This window comes from Anopheles arabiensis, chromosome 3, assembly GCF_016920715.1.
Source record: "Anopheles arabiensis isolate DONGOLA chromosome 3, AaraD3, whole genome shotgun sequence".
Lineage (NCBI taxonomy): Eukaryota > Metazoa > Arthropoda > Insecta > Diptera > Culicidae > Anopheles > Anopheles arabiensis.
Genome location: NC_053518.1, coordinates 48,459,198 through 48,474,780, shown reverse-complemented (window position 1 = coordinate 48,474,780; position 15,583 = coordinate 48,459,198). Strand labels below are relative to the sequence as shown.

Sequence of the window (15,583 nt, the reverse complement as noted above, 5' to 3'; positions counted from 1 at the left end):
CATGAAAATGCGGCGGTTGCATGAAATGTCAAAACGCAGACGCATTGAATGTCAAATTCGGACGGTCTGTCAGTTTTGTCCATAGAACATCAGAATATGTGCGACAAACATTTGTCGCGTGTATCAACAACTATTATTAACGCGCAAATAGACGTAGTGCGAAATCTCTCGCTAATTTTCGATTAAATTTTAGCTCCATCTGTTGAACCCTAACCCAGTGGAGTTTTTTGCGCTCTGATAGCTTTCACGTTCCCTCAGTGCAGTTGTATGGTTTCGCGTTGAAGTGATGCATTCTTAGGAAAAGAACCGAGATACGATTATTGAAATACAGTCTTTCCCCGAGTTACGCGAATAATGCGTTCCGGAGACATTCGCGTAACTCGGATTTTCGCGTAAGTCGAATATCACATGTTACAGCAAAAATATACTTTATTTATCATAGTTTTTGATTGAATTTAGTTCATTTCTGTAATTTAATACTTATTTGATGCAATTGGTGTAGAAAATTTGGTTATTTATCGGTAATTATTTTTCATTTGACAATTGATGGAGAAAATTGTACTGATTTGACATCTGAACTGTCAAAAATAATAATTCGCGTAACTCGAATTCGCGTAACTCGGGGAAAGACTGTACTAAACTTCAATGAGATTCTATCAGCAACGAAAAAAACCCTCCGAGCAATAAACGGCTTTGAAGGCATTTAGAAGGCATTTAAGGCCCTAGTCGTCTTAGAAAGCGAATAAAGATTTCAACCAAAACTTTCACGACAATAACGATTCCTCTTCGAAATACAGTCAGAATTCAATAGTTGAACGCTTTTTAGTTGGCATGTTTTTTAGTTGAACGTTCGATAGTTGGCTGACAATTCAATTAAAAAGCATGCGTTTGTATGGAAACCTCGGTTTTTGAAAAATGCACAAAAAATCTCATTGCCGATAATTTTTTTAGAAATTTTTTGTATGAAACAACGTGCCAACTAAAAAGCACATATTCAATAGTTGGCAAGGAATCGAAGTTCAACCAGCAGTTGCGCTGCCACCGGTCAACGTCCAGGAGGACGACAATGTGTCACGCACACTGTCGCACACACCAAGCAGCGCAAGGCTTAGCGTGTGCCGAGCGTCGCACGATCAGAGTGTGTTTGCGAGCCGATCGAGCAGGAGCTCTCGGTAGGGGCGCTCGGTGCGGCTGGTAGTACATAGCGGCCACCGTACTTGTATATTTTAAAGTGTATTGTGCATTGTGTGTTTTATTTATTATGTACGTTTTAAGTGTTTGAATAAAAGCAAAAGTATCAAACATAACAACTGGAAAATCGTATATCTATAGAAAAAAACGAAAGCTCCATAGCTTCATTGGTTTGCTCAATAGATGGCGTTACAACTCATATATTGCTGTCCTTTTCTTGCAATGTGTTTCGACAAGTTTCACGATCATCGGTCACAGGCTCTAAAATGGTTCTCCAGCCACGGAGCCCCAACGACCATCTTTCCGGGGGCCCTTGTCGCTAATACTCTGTCCACTTGTAGACATACGGCATACTACAGACTAGAGATCTTCGGCAACCGCTTAGGCCGCCTACCGTTAGGTCCGCCGCTGGTTCATTACGGTATTTTTATAATGGAGGTGGAGGTGCACCCTTCTCCCTGCCTGCAGCGTATGCATCGAGCAGGAGACAGTGTGGCAGTATGGAAGTTGTACGCTGGATAGGAGTGGGCCCGCGGTACCGCCATCATTCCGCACATCTGCATGCCCGTCGTGGGTTCTAACCGCGTATGAACCGTCCGCCGTAGCAAGAACTGACTATCCGGCTGCGTGGTACTCAAGTCCTGAAAAGGCTGGCATGATCGCGTAGGCCGTAATGACAATAATAAAAATAATAAGAAGAACTTATCATAACATTCCACATCCGGGGAAGAGTTTGTCTTGACTTTGTTGCTGCCGGGCTACCGCTGTGACGCGACAAATGCACGGAATGCACTCGACCAAAACATGAACCTACCGATCCGAACCCATTCCAAGGCATTGCCGGTCAATCGGCGTCATGATAACTACTCCAAACCAACAAGCCACCAGATTCTGGACGGACAGGTGCAGCACCATACGCGCACCGTACTAAACAAATCCAGTATCCTCTTTTGTATGAATTCAATTCAAGTTTTGTTTCCACTTGCGTCCGCTAGCTGAATTGGAAAGAAATGTGCTTCATATCACACGCACGTTTGCAACAACATACGAAAGCAAAAGCTTAGTGTAACAAAGTTATGCTTAATGCTTAACACGTTCAGATCGAAGGCAGGCCCCAGGGACTGGCCAGTGAACTTTCCAGCCTGCGTTCTAGGTGCTGGTGGAAAGGAAAGTTGATGAAAATCAGCGCCGGCATGAACGTGTTAATGCGAATTAGGATTCTGCGCGTTTCACAGCAAACCCTCCAGCGTTAGCTTGCGATTCCTTAGTCATTTTTACATTGCAGCAATTGAACTTATTGCGCTTTTTGGTTTGATTTGTGAAAATTAAACTTCATCGCCGCAATGTGTGTTAACGGTTTTTTAAGCGCCACAGCAACTCATGAACATTGTCCACACGTGAGAAAGAGATAGCGCTATGGAGGGAAAAAGCACGGACGACCGCTGACAGCGATTGGCCGTCTGACGCACTAACACATCCAAACCTTCGGCAGCGCGCTCAGGCGAGGGGTATGAGGCGGAGCCAGGGACGGGTAAAGCTCGACGAGTTGCTTGACAAATTTGCCGTTGGAGAGAAAAATAAGGAAGGCATGATAAAATTCTCCGAACGCCTTGATTTCTTCCGTCGCTTTGCACAGCGGGGACCATGTGGTCAGATACGTGAGTATCGACACCACCCACCAATACTCAAATCTCACTTGCTTCAGTGCTGGTGATATCCATTGAAGTTTAGTATTTAAACAATCGTGTCGCCGTTCTAGTTCTAGCGATGCATAACTTCAATGTGAAACCATATAACAGTGCAGAGGAACTGAGAAAGCTCTCCTCCAAGCGAGAATGCTTTGCTGGTTGCGTATCCCACCAACAGATGGCGCCACCAGATTTTCTCTATTTTTAGAATGCATGAGTCATTTGCCGTCTGCTAAACGAAGGCTTTTTATATTCTGTTTAGGTTTGAGAGCTTGAGCCGTTTAGAGCCCGTTTAGTGGTCGTTTTGTGCATTTATGGCACTTTGATAAATTCAACTTGACGCCATACTCCTACGATAGAAGAAATTCTAATACAGGAAAACCCATTCAACACAGTTGATCACACACAAATTCTTGATTCCAATCGTATTGAGCATGAGTGGAGCAGATATGGAAAAATAATTGCGAACAAAATTGGGGTGTAAGAGGTTCCTTGTATCTCGGGGACTACTTGTACTTTCAAACTTTGTTTGCCAAACATTTTTATGGCGTATCTCTGATGCTTACTGTACAATGATGAGCGAGCCGTCAAATAGTTAAATTCATGTGGCCAAGGCTTAATGTAAACAAAAGTTCCCTACATTTTCATAGATTTTTGCGATTTCTCAGTTATGTTTTCATGCATGTAGCTTTGAAAAAATCACGGGAGAAATTATCATATGTTGTAAAGGAAAAGTTCGATTTGCGTTTGATTGTTTTTTCCACGTTAATGTTAGGCGAAGTATTAGGATTTCCGTATGATCTCGTGCGATTGCCTAAATGTGTTTGCCCGGTGTTACCCCATATTTCGCCACCGATTGTTATACCTTCCTGTAATTTTGTTCTAACATAATCACTCTTGCATTTTAGGTGCAGCGGTTGCTTATTCTGAAAACGAGAATTGTCAAAAGTCTCAGTTCGCGCATGGATGCATAACATGGAATGATGTTGTAGTGAATGCTATTTTTCTTAGGCTCGCTCACTATTGTGCTCGTCGGTCACGATCCATGGATACGGTACGGTTGATTGATGCAAACGACTCCGACCAGTTGGGCATTCCACGCTGAACGACGCATAAGAGCTCTTCTTGCACCTGCTGATCTTCCGGGTATAGTCGAACTCCGACGTATTGCACCCGCTGGACCCACGGGACGATTCATTTAATGACCGGACCCAGAGTCGGGGGCGAGCCAATCGGAATCAATTTCCGTGGTTGCAGCGAGTTTGGTTCGACCCGCCAGGCCACAAAACGTTTAGCTGGGTCCGGGCCATGAGCCTACTTTGGCCCAACCTGACCCGAACTCGCTGCTGCAACGGGTCTGCTTATGCTTTCTTGCATCTACTGAACATACTTACATCTTACGGTTCGACCCGGACGACTCAGGGTCGTTTACGGATGACTCCGACTCGGTAGGTGCGTGTCGACCTGCATAACACTAATTTGCCTAAACAAAACACAAACGTTAGCCGCGACACTCCTTTTCACTCATTTCATAGACCTCTAGATAAAAATCGAAAACTGTCTAGGTTTTGTACAGCCCAACCTAGTAGTACTACGCTATCTACTCATGAGCGAAGAATATTTTTCGACGAACAAGTTCACCGGTACGGATGATCGTTTTGCATAACAGCACCCCCTCCCTACCGATAACTACCAAAAAACTAAAGCTCCTGCCGAAAACTACCGATAAAATTATAGTGCTCCTACCGATAACCGCCAAAATAAGCTGGCCACATTGAATACTGCAACTCCTATGCTCTGCTGTAATTCTAGGTTTTAACCCACAATGGGCATATTGTTAAGTTCATTTCTTCAAATGCCCTACACATCGAACTACGAGGATTGTTGTAGCCGTTATCAGTTCGATGACAAAGAACACTGAGCTATTGTTGAAATAATGTCCTTTCGTTTCCGGTAAAAAACCGATTGTTATGTCCGAAAAATTCTTCAGAATATGTGACAAACTGTTTGAATCCCCTATACTATTTTCATCATAAATCCTTGCACCCTTTTTTTTTTTTTTTTTTTTTTTTTTTTTTTTTTTTTTTGTTAACGAAGAGTGAGCATATTCCATCCCCCTCTCCGACTCACCCAACTCGGCCGGTACGCTTGTGGTGCGTTACTTCATGCGGAGTCGTGTGTGCGGTTGCACCCTGGGTCACGACGCATCTTCTGCGGCGATCTGGTCTGATGATTCTGCTTATTACGCTGCTTTCCGTCGTGCGACGCGGTCCCTTTGGTCCTATCGCCCACGCTTCGGGTAAGGCAGTTCTCCTGAAACGAAATTTGGATAGAGGAAACAAGAAAAAGGAGAAAGAGATAGAAGAAAGCTGAAAATAGATGAGAGAAGAGAAAAAGAAAGCTGGAAGAAATAATCCTTGCACCCTTGTGGTACTAAAAACTTCACATAACCTGAATAACTCATAACAAAAAAAACGAACTTCAGACAGCGGGCAAACACCTTTTTGCAGGGACACTATGGTTCCATTCCATCAGGGCTCAAACACGCCCCGAGCGTTTGCATCCTCCGCTCGGATGGTCCAAGACTCATGTCCATAAAGTACCACCGAACGAATCAATGTACGATATATATCTACTACTCTACCTTCCGTAGGCTCTCGCCGTCAACTAAACGAGCGCTGAAGCTCTGGCAAGCAGCTATTTTGTCTTCGTCGCATTGATTCTCGGTCCAATTCTTGATGCTTCGCGCTTGAGTCAGGTGATTGCACTGCACTCCGTTGATGGTGGCTGGTAAGTGGTTGCGCTGCATGATGTTCCATAGCTCATTCCGGTCCATGGTGTCGTAGGTCGCCTTGAAGTCGGTGAACAGGTGGTGCATTATTCATCCGTATGCCTTTATTGATCAAACAATTTTAACAAAATAATGTGTCCTGGATGAACCTCCCGATAAGGATTACACATTATGGAATTCACTCAACAGGTGTAACCGTCCGAATGCACCTATTGTGTAGCTAAACACTAATGTCCGGCACTTTTCCGACGCTACAACTGATTTGCAGTCGTGGCTGCCTCAGGAGCGTCCGAAACCGCTCACGGTTTTCTTGCAACCTTAATTTGGGCCTTCCACGCCTCTTCTGTTCTTGTCCCCCTAACAAGATTTTACGGGTTGGGTTGTCTGCTTCCATGCGTACAACATGGCCAGCCCATCGGAGCCTGGCGAGCTTGATACGCTGCACGACAGTGAGGTCGCCGTACATCTCGTATAGCTCGTCATTATAGCGTCAATTTCCTTCCACACATACGGGGCCAAGTATCCTTCTGAGCATCTTCCTCTCGATCGCGGCTAAGAGAGGTCTTCGTCATATTTGAACAGTGGCCATGTCGCAGAGACGTATGTGAGTACCGGTACTATATAGGTACTATATAGTCCCAGCTTCGTCCGTCGCGACGGGTTCTTTGAGGTGAACTGATTTTTCAGACTGTAGAATGACCATCCTTGCGCGCAACTCAGCTTCCATGCTATTGTCGTTGCTGACCTTTGACCCAAGATAGCCGAATTGTGGGACGACTTCAAAAGTGCGTTCACATATCTGTACGTCACGCCTACGTAGATTCGGATTATTTATTGGTAGGCCCGCTGTTGTTGTCAACATCAGTTTTTTCTTTGTCTCGTTTATCGGCAATCTGTCGCCTGCTCGATCCCTTGGTAGGCTTCAGATACATAGGAGAGTCGCAGATCGACTCCGAACGACTCCGGGCGGCTCCGACTCCGGGCGGATCTAGTTGTTCCATTTTGCCGGAGTTGTTGTTCGAAACCGGACAATTAATAGTCAGAATCGGACTAATAATAATCGGAATCGGAGTCGTGGGTGCGTTCCATACAGCACCTCACTAATCTCGAGGTCTACGCAGCTAGATCTCCATCGAGCCATTGGCATCAAGGGATCCAAACGATTAACAGAAACTCAGATCCTTCGCGTCCTTGCTAACTGTATCTTCTAGATAATATTTTCTGTTTTACTGACTTGTACGTTGTTCCTTTTTTACCTTTCCTTTTACGCTTATTTTACGCACAAACTGCTTCTCTTTTTTGTTTCATTTCTGTCTCATTTTTCATTCATTAATTTATTGTGTCTTCTTTGAATGTTAGGGCATTGGTTTTATTAGTTCAATTTAGATACTGTTAAACTGTCTACCTCGTCAACTCGAACGATTTAACAACATATGGGGGGGAATCAATAAGTCACTGAAAGTCAAGCCCACAAGTAGTGGTACAGGCAGGCCTTGACCGACAACAGTTGTTGAGCCAAATGAAGAAGAAACTGTCAGCCTCAGTTCATCTTTATCCTAAATACATTTTCAATAACTCAAAATGATAATAGATAAAATTTATAAAAATCAATTGACCGAAATTGGAATGCAATAAGTTCAAAATAAGCTAGTAATGCTAAAGAATATTCGAATCGTACAACATTTAAACACCATAAAACAACTTTGATAAAACATTGCATCAAAACGCGCACAAAATACATTTAAAACACAATACAACGCTTGTTTATTTACAGTTCCTTAAGATCCACCGAACACAATAGCTCGAGTCTATCCCGGTCCAACTAATTAGTTCACCCTTTCTACTCGCTGCCATTCTTCTGGCGCGCACAAACCTCCGAACCTCGCCACATAAACATTCACAAGGTTAAGGATCATTGGCCATGATGTGAGTTGATTAAATCCTCGCGTATAAACTTAATCAGCGTGATTCAATCGAATGATTAGCATGGAGTGTACGGCGGTGATTAACCTAATCCCGGCCGAATGTCAATTGAAAGTGTCGCCACGTGTGCAAAGCTCGCCCCGTTACTCACCGAACCGAACCACCCTTAACTTTATTAATAACGGTTCATAGTGTATTCAATTAAGTATTTTCACCATCGTTAATGAGGGTGCCGGAATCTAGGATCCTGCGTACGTTTCCAAAAGCGCCAGAACAATTTTCACAGATGATGAACTGAATCGGTACAGAGTGCTATTGCTGGTGGTGGTGGTGGTGTTCGTTGCATGAAGCAATAGTGCTCGCTCTCGGTACTCGCTGGCCGGAAGCACATTAGGACATAATTAAAGCGAATATGTGTATAGTAGTTGTGTGTTGATAATAGAATTTTACACGCACCAGTGCAATCCTTTCACTGGACTGGAGTCGGAAATGGCATCGGATGAGGGATGGGCCACGAAGCTGCTTGGGGCTTTAATTTTAATCAAACTCAAGCTGAAGCAGGGCGTTAAATTACACCTAACCTGACACACACACACAAACCACAACCACCCAGTAGGACAGACAGACCCGCGATACATTTATTTGCCTTTCCCATTCTCACATTTCCTCGCGCACATTTCCATCGGTTTAGTATGGGTAGAGATGTTGGATGCAATTGTGAGTTGAAATAAATTAATTTCATTCCTTTATCCTTTTTTTTTGCTGTTGTTCATCGTTTCTGCAACCTCGTACATTCCGTCCGGTGCATTCCTTCCGCTGCAGCCAGCACCACGATGATGATGAACTCTCACATATGCACTGCCCGATATGCACCGATGACGTGCGCTTATACGTGCGCTTCTTTGTGATCGTTTTTCTTTTTATACTTGAGCTGATTTCCGTTTAACGGTTCCACGTGCATGGATAATTGTACGCATGTTCGCTTCATTCCTTCTCTCACGTTAGTAACCCGAATTTGCATTCCCACTAACGCATCAACTGTTTATTTTGTTTCATTAAATTTTATAGCACATTGCACTCGTTGGCACAACTATTGGGTTGCCTCTCACAAATGGGTGGCAGAAATCAGAATAAATCTGAACTTTTTTCAATGGAGGGATATTGAATGTTGGAGAGGGGAAGAAACAAACATAGTCTTATTGAAACATGTGCCTTACCCGCTCAATCCATTTTTCCCTAACAGAGGGATGAAAGCGGAGAGGGGTCGGTGGTTGCAGCTACGAATGCGTCATCGCTGCAACGGTTCTACATATTAATTTGACCCTTTATTTTTTGTTTGGCTATGGGTGGCGATGGGCAGCAGTTTGACCCGCAAAGCAATATCAAAGATACTTTGGATTAGTGGGATAGGAGCATAATAGCAAAACGGTACTGTACGAAAATACTAACTATTATTTCCTTGTTTGTCTATGCCCCCTCCTCCTCACTCCAACCCATTGTGTTGTCGTGAAAGTGCCGTCGGATGCAAGCATTCTAGCAACTACTGGCGACAAAATAATATTTATAGGTTTTTGGGGGAATGGTGCAAAAATTGAATCAGCTTTGAAATAATAACAGCAGCAGCATCATCAATAAGCTACACATGCGGAAGGGATGCTGCAGTGTGGGGATTGTTTTAGAACTGCACACCGCCCGGCAGGATGGCATAAAATTGGCCCTATTAATAATCAGTGAGTGCGGCGGCACTGCACAGCCGATTGGTTTAAACAGAGCGACAGAGAGAACGAAACGGGGTAAAAAACACATTCCTTTCGCGCACCAATGTTGCAAAGGCACAAATTCAGCGAGGTTATAGTTATTTATGGTCATTGATACCTACCGATGTTGCCTACCACTACACACGCGTACACACACACACATACACACACGAAAGGTTTTTACTATTCCGGGCAGCGCGAATGTATATAGATATAACCCGCATACCTTCCGGATGAACATGAATATTTGGTTTCCATTATACGCATGAACACAATCATTGTTGGTATTGATTGTTTTGCTCTTTAAGTACTATTTGTTCTGGATTATTTTTTTATACGCAACTTTCATTTGCCCCCGGTCTTTTTTTCCATACACCATCAACTGTTATCCGAATAGTCATCAGCAATAAGAAGAAAGTATAATTTTACATTCGTTTATTATTAAACCACATATAATTAAAAAAATGTGGTTAACAATTAGCATAGCCAAGGTAAAACTGTACGACGCAATGAGCTTATTTTAAATCCCCGTAATATTAATATAGCCTGAGAAAGCAGTTCACACCAAAGAACCCCCCCCCCCCCCGCCCACCAAAGCTGAGACTATATCGCACCTATATATTGCGCGAAATTGAAATAGCATTACAACGTAATTTTTTTGCAAGCATTGTGGATATACCATACCTATTGAGATGTTTTATTATTTTCATTTAATTTTTGAAAAGACGAATCATAGAGCATGTCGACGTGACATGCCCAGGTCAACAATCATTCTCCGACATGCTCAGTCCCTGGCTGCAGCCTCCCATCCATGTAGATACCCGATTTTCGACAGGTCTCGCTTCACCTGGTCCACCCCTGTGCTCCCATGCGCCTAATGCCGAACTGTGGGTCGCTGTCGAATACCTTCTTGGTGAGGCATGAGTCCGGCATCCTCATGACATGCCTCAGCCATCGTATCTTGCCAGCCTTCGGTTGGCCGTACAGCTCAGCAAGCTTGTGGTTCATCCTTCTCCTTCAAACTCCATGCTCGAACACACCGCCAAAGATGGTCCGGAGGATGCGTCGCTCAAACACGCCCAGAGCGTTTGCTTCCTCCGCTCGGATGGTCCAGGGTTCGTGTCCGTATCAATGTACTATATATCGCACATATTGTTGCGAAACGATAAAATAAAGGTGAAAAATGTAGATATTTCGGTGTTGAAAAATCACAAATTTAGTTTTTATTCCTTCTTCTTAATATATGGCGCAAACAAGAGGTCGCAGGCGTTTCCTTCGGCTTTATTTATACCGCTTCGTTTTCTGCACAATGCGTATCCGGATTTCGCTGCTGATGTCGTTTTCCGAAGTAACGACCGTCCCAAGATAGTAGAATTCCTTTACTACCTCGAGATTGTAGCCGTTAATTAGTACATTGCTTTCCAGTTGGTCTCGGTCTCCGGCAAGCAGGTACTGCGTCTTCGTCACATCGATTCTCAATCCTATTCTTGCTGCTTCGCGTTTGAGTCGGGTATACGCCTCACATACCTTCGCTGTTGCGAAGGTATGTTGCGTCACATACCGCGCTTCGAATGACACCTTCTAGGGCGATGCTGAAGAGCAGACAGGAGAGTCCGTCACGTTGCCTCAGACCCCTGTGAGTTTAAGACACTGTCACCTTGCACTGCACGTCGTTCGTGGCGGCCTCTAACAGCCGGATCAATTTCCCAGGAAAGTGGTACAGCTTCATGATGTTCCATAGCTCATATAAGTATATGGTGTCGTAGGCCGCTTTGAAGTCTGACACTTTCGACATTTCTGGAGGATCTGCCGAAGAGTAAAAAATTGGTCAGTAGTAGATTTGTCTTCAACAAACCCAGCTTGGTAGCTGCCGATCAAATTTGTAGCAAGGGGTGCAGGTCTGCAGAACAGGATCCATTATTGCACGAAAAATTCGAGTATTTCTGTCTGTCGCCCTTTGTGCAGACTGATTGAATGACATCCAGCGTCTTTTTCTCCGATAGTTCTTCCTGCTCCCAAATTCTTACGATCAGCTAGTGCATTTCGACGGCAAGCCTCTCCTGCCCCATCGTGAAGAGCCCATCCGTCCGCCAGCCCATCGTTGCCGGCAGACTTATTGCTCTGCGGTTTTCCTATTTAGATGAATCCTGTCCATTGATGAATGAATGAAGACTATCCAAAACTGACAAAACCATCGTGGACGCTAGTTAGACATGGAAAAGTTAGATATTTTTTTCTTATTTGGTGCAAACACTGTTGTCGGTATCACCTCTGATCTGGTCAGCCGCACTTACGCATTAGGTTATCTGTAATTTGATTGGTCTACTCAAAGCAGGATCGTCACTTAAAGCTTTGAATCCATTACGAAATCCATTTGAATCCATCTTTGTTAGTTGACATATTTGACGATATTACTAAGAGACAGACTTTTCGTGTATATTTCTTTTGTACTTGCTATGAGAATGGCTATTTAAAGTTCTCTGGTGAAATTCAATGCACCGCATATATATTATTTCATCATTCACACAGTGTTCCACTTAAAAACAAAATCTTTCCTGAGGCGTTCATACTCTTTACAGGCTGTGCGTTGCGGCATGTTCAAACTAAATAACATAATATAACAACGTTCGCTGAACGTTTGTAACATTTTTCTTGGAAATTAACTCACTACAATCAGACAGTGAGCTGTGCATTGCTTAATAATTAGTTGGCGGCAAAGTTTCGCTCACTTTCCATGGGCGTCTTGGCAGAAAACGACGACGACGACGACGACGAGGAAGACGCTTTCTGCGCTTCGCGGTGCGTTAATTTGTTTCTTTCCGGTCCCGGCAAGGTTCCGGTTAGCAACAGCAGCAGCAACAGCTCAGCACGATGCACTAATAAGCAGTTCTTCATTAACATTGCCGCTGAGGCAGCTTTTGTTGTACGCGGATCGCCTTGTGCCGGGATTTCCATATCAAGGATTATACCGGCTACCGGGTAGCGAGTGGGCACGTGTACTGGATCGGGGTGCAGCGAGAGCAGTACCAGGCATATCAGATGCAACACATACACGAGTGTAGTGAACACAACGCGACTAGATGCAGATGTACCAGCTTCCAGCAAAAGGTTCACTTACAGAACCGAAAGGTGTTGGAGGGTCCCGGGATAAGCCTCGGGTGGATTTCGCTAGTAGCTGACGGTGGCACAACAAAATTACACATTTTTGGTAGCCATAGTGTGCGCTGTAGTTGGGTTGAGCGGCATGAGGATAGACAGTGGTGAATCTTGCGGGCCACAGCAACATCGAGCTGGAGGGGAATCGAAAAGAACAACAATATTTTAACATTTTATGTACTGCTCTTGGGAGCTCGCTTACGTTTACCATCAACATCCACTCATTTAGGTTGAACGGGAATGGTGCCGGGAACTGAAACAACTAGAGCCACATTCACCCCAAGGAACCCCTTTTTCTCGGGTGTAAGGTTGAATAGAAAATGCTATGGAGGTCTTACTTTGTTTCGTACAAGATTTACTTGCACCACCCTAACCCGAAACCTCCCAAACCTAACCCGAACGAATCTCGAGCAAATATTTTACAATTCCTGTGTGAAGTTTCCGATGTTGTCGTTTTGTTGTAGTACACAAATGTTCTAAATTGAATTGATTTCACTTCCTGTAGAAGTTAGTATCCGCTGAAGGGTTCAATGTTTAACAAAGCATAGTTTCTTCTTGAGATAGACCTAAAGTATCGAAAATGGTGGTGATTTGCTGTGTGTTGTAAAATGTATGTAATACACAAAATACTGTTTCTTTGTAGCTTGCATTGTTGCTTGCTCACGCAAATCAGAAGCTGCTATATTACACAAAGATAAGAACGCAACAGCCCTCTCACCGTGACAGATAATAAAACCGAGTTGGCGGAGCATTGTGCAGAGTGTTGAATTCGGTGGGAAATTTCATCGCTTCATGCTTCCATGTACGTTTGCCCGGTGATATGTTTATGCTATCCCTACTGGCGCTGACACCGGAACAACAAGGAAAAGGTTGCAGCCTGTACGCGGCGTGCAGCAACACCCCCCAGCGTAAGCTACTCGAGAGCCGTTCGTGGGTAAGGAATGTTTTTCTCCCCGTTTGCGCCCCTACAAACCACCCTTTGCATCCTCCACCACACACCCATTTACAGACATTGCGGAGAGTGCTATTTGGTGGTTGCGAAAGTTCTAGCCGTGCATTCTAAGCGCAGATTGTGGTTGGATCGCAACGCAACGCGAGTGTGTTTCCCCGTTGGGGCCACGGTACGTCTACGTACGGTGGTTTGTCGCGATGGCAAAACAACAGCCCGCCTGCAGGGTAGCATAAGTGATATTATATTGTCTATATGTTTATTATGCTGTTAGCAGATAATGCTTGACAAAACTGAAGAGAAATTGAAGATCGTGTCATGTCTTGGCTCGGGCGCTCTCTTGCCTTACCAAACCGAATGTCAACCAAAAACCCGGGTGCGACTACTCGCTAACACCGCAACGGTAGCGTCATAGTAATGTGCATCCCTGTGGAGTACAATTTCACGGGGATCTTTGGCAAAAGAAACGACACCCAACACGTGGCACGGGATGGGAATGGAACGGTGTGAGGGAAGATAAGCAAAAGTGTTACATGTCGTGCGCTGTTCGCTGTCTGTAATGTAGTCGTATAAAATAATAATGATGCTAAAATGTTCAAAATTTGTGCCATCCCCGGGAGATGATGTTTGGTGATGTACCCGCAAGAAGTTAGATTTTACATGATGGCATTGCGGACACATGCTGCCAAGGGGTAGAGAAGAGATTTTAAGAATGCAGATGTTTAGAAAGGGTTGTCTTTGAGAGTGGTAAATTGTAATGAATTATATGACTGTAGCATTTTCACAGCAATTACAATGATTTTATGCAGACCATCATACTAGACAATAATTCTGTAAATAGATTATAAAGTGTAATGCTGACGGAAATGTGTAACAGTTATGACTTCTTCTTCTTTGGCTTCTAACCACTGGTGTAGGGGAACCTGGGACAAAATGGTTAGGTGAGGCGAAATGATCACCTGCATTATTGGCAAATTAACACGGTTATGAAAGATTTCTAATGGTTGGAAAACATCAAATACAATGTTTAAATCCAACTTTGAACGTTTCATAACATAAGATTTCAAAATAAATTAATAATTTAGCAAATAAAATATTTGCCCTAAGCGATGTAAATTTCACCGTCTCGAAAATAAGCTTTCATAAGAATTGCACATTTAATTATGTATGTATACTATATCGCCAAGAAAAAATACTGACAAACACGTGAATTAATAAAATATCCCAGCGTTTGACTAAATTATTCAACAAAACACTTAAATACTAAACTTAAATTTATACTCTCACAATTCTACCGCGAAACCAAAGCCTGAAGTTCAATGTTGTGGTCCATTTTGTCCCTTTGTTTTGATGTGTTTTGACATTTTGTGTAAGACAATTTTGCCCATAGTCAGACCATTTTACCCCACACAATACATTTACACGATTTTTGACGTTGATTTTTAAAATCCATTTTAAACGTATATATTTGTTATTATTGTTTGTTTGTTTTTTTTGTTATGATTGTTTTTCATGAAGAAGACGTTGATGTATGGATTGATGTCAAAATATCAATGGAAAGTGGTATCACCAATAAGATACAGACCAAAATCCTTAACCTGTCCATTTTGCCCCGCTTTCCCCTACTTGACTTTTAGTGATTTACAGAGTTTCACACTTTATCTCAAGACCGAGGGACCCTTTCCCGAATCTGTCTTAGTCAATGCCAAGACTGCGGTATGATGTTGATGACGTTGATCATACCTGAATTCATCGGATGCAATGCTGAATCTGCGGCACATTTCTCGAACACACTGTTCCGCGCCGAGGACATGCGGTCCAATATTTTTTTACATACATTTATTTACAAGCAAATAGGCTACAATTTCTGGGTAAAACGTTTTATCGTTCTCTCCTACTACAATTTGTGCAAATGCATTACAATATTTGAGATTTACAGAGCATTTTAGAGGCATTTTGTGGGTCTGTGCTGTCCCGTAGTACAGTCGTCAACTCGAACGACTCAATAACATGCCCGTCATGGGTTTAAGCTTACAACTCCGTAGCAAGGACTGACTGAAGTTGTATTTGTAGTTGTAAATCCATGCATCTCTTGAATTATTTGGCGTTGTTAGACAATTCGCAAAAG

At 43.4% G+C, this 15,583-nt stretch overlaps 1 long non-coding RNA gene across 2 annotated transcripts; it reads left to right on the top strand.

Annotated features, from left to right (window-relative positions):
• The first annotated feature begins 3,505 nt into the window (after positions 1 to 3,505).
• On the top strand, positions 3,506 to 10,611 carry LOC120903827. Of its 2 annotated transcripts, XR_005739660.1 has the most exons (4): positions 3,506 to 4,331; positions 5,533 to 5,669; positions 5,726 to 6,274; positions 10,076 to 10,611. It is a non-coding gene; the product is annotated as an uncharacterized LOC120903827 (long non-coding RNA). The 2 variants fall into 2 exon arrangements; XR_005739659.1 differs by having other exon boundaries at positions 5,533 to 6,274.
• Positions 10,612 to 15,583: the final 4,972 nt, after the last annotated feature.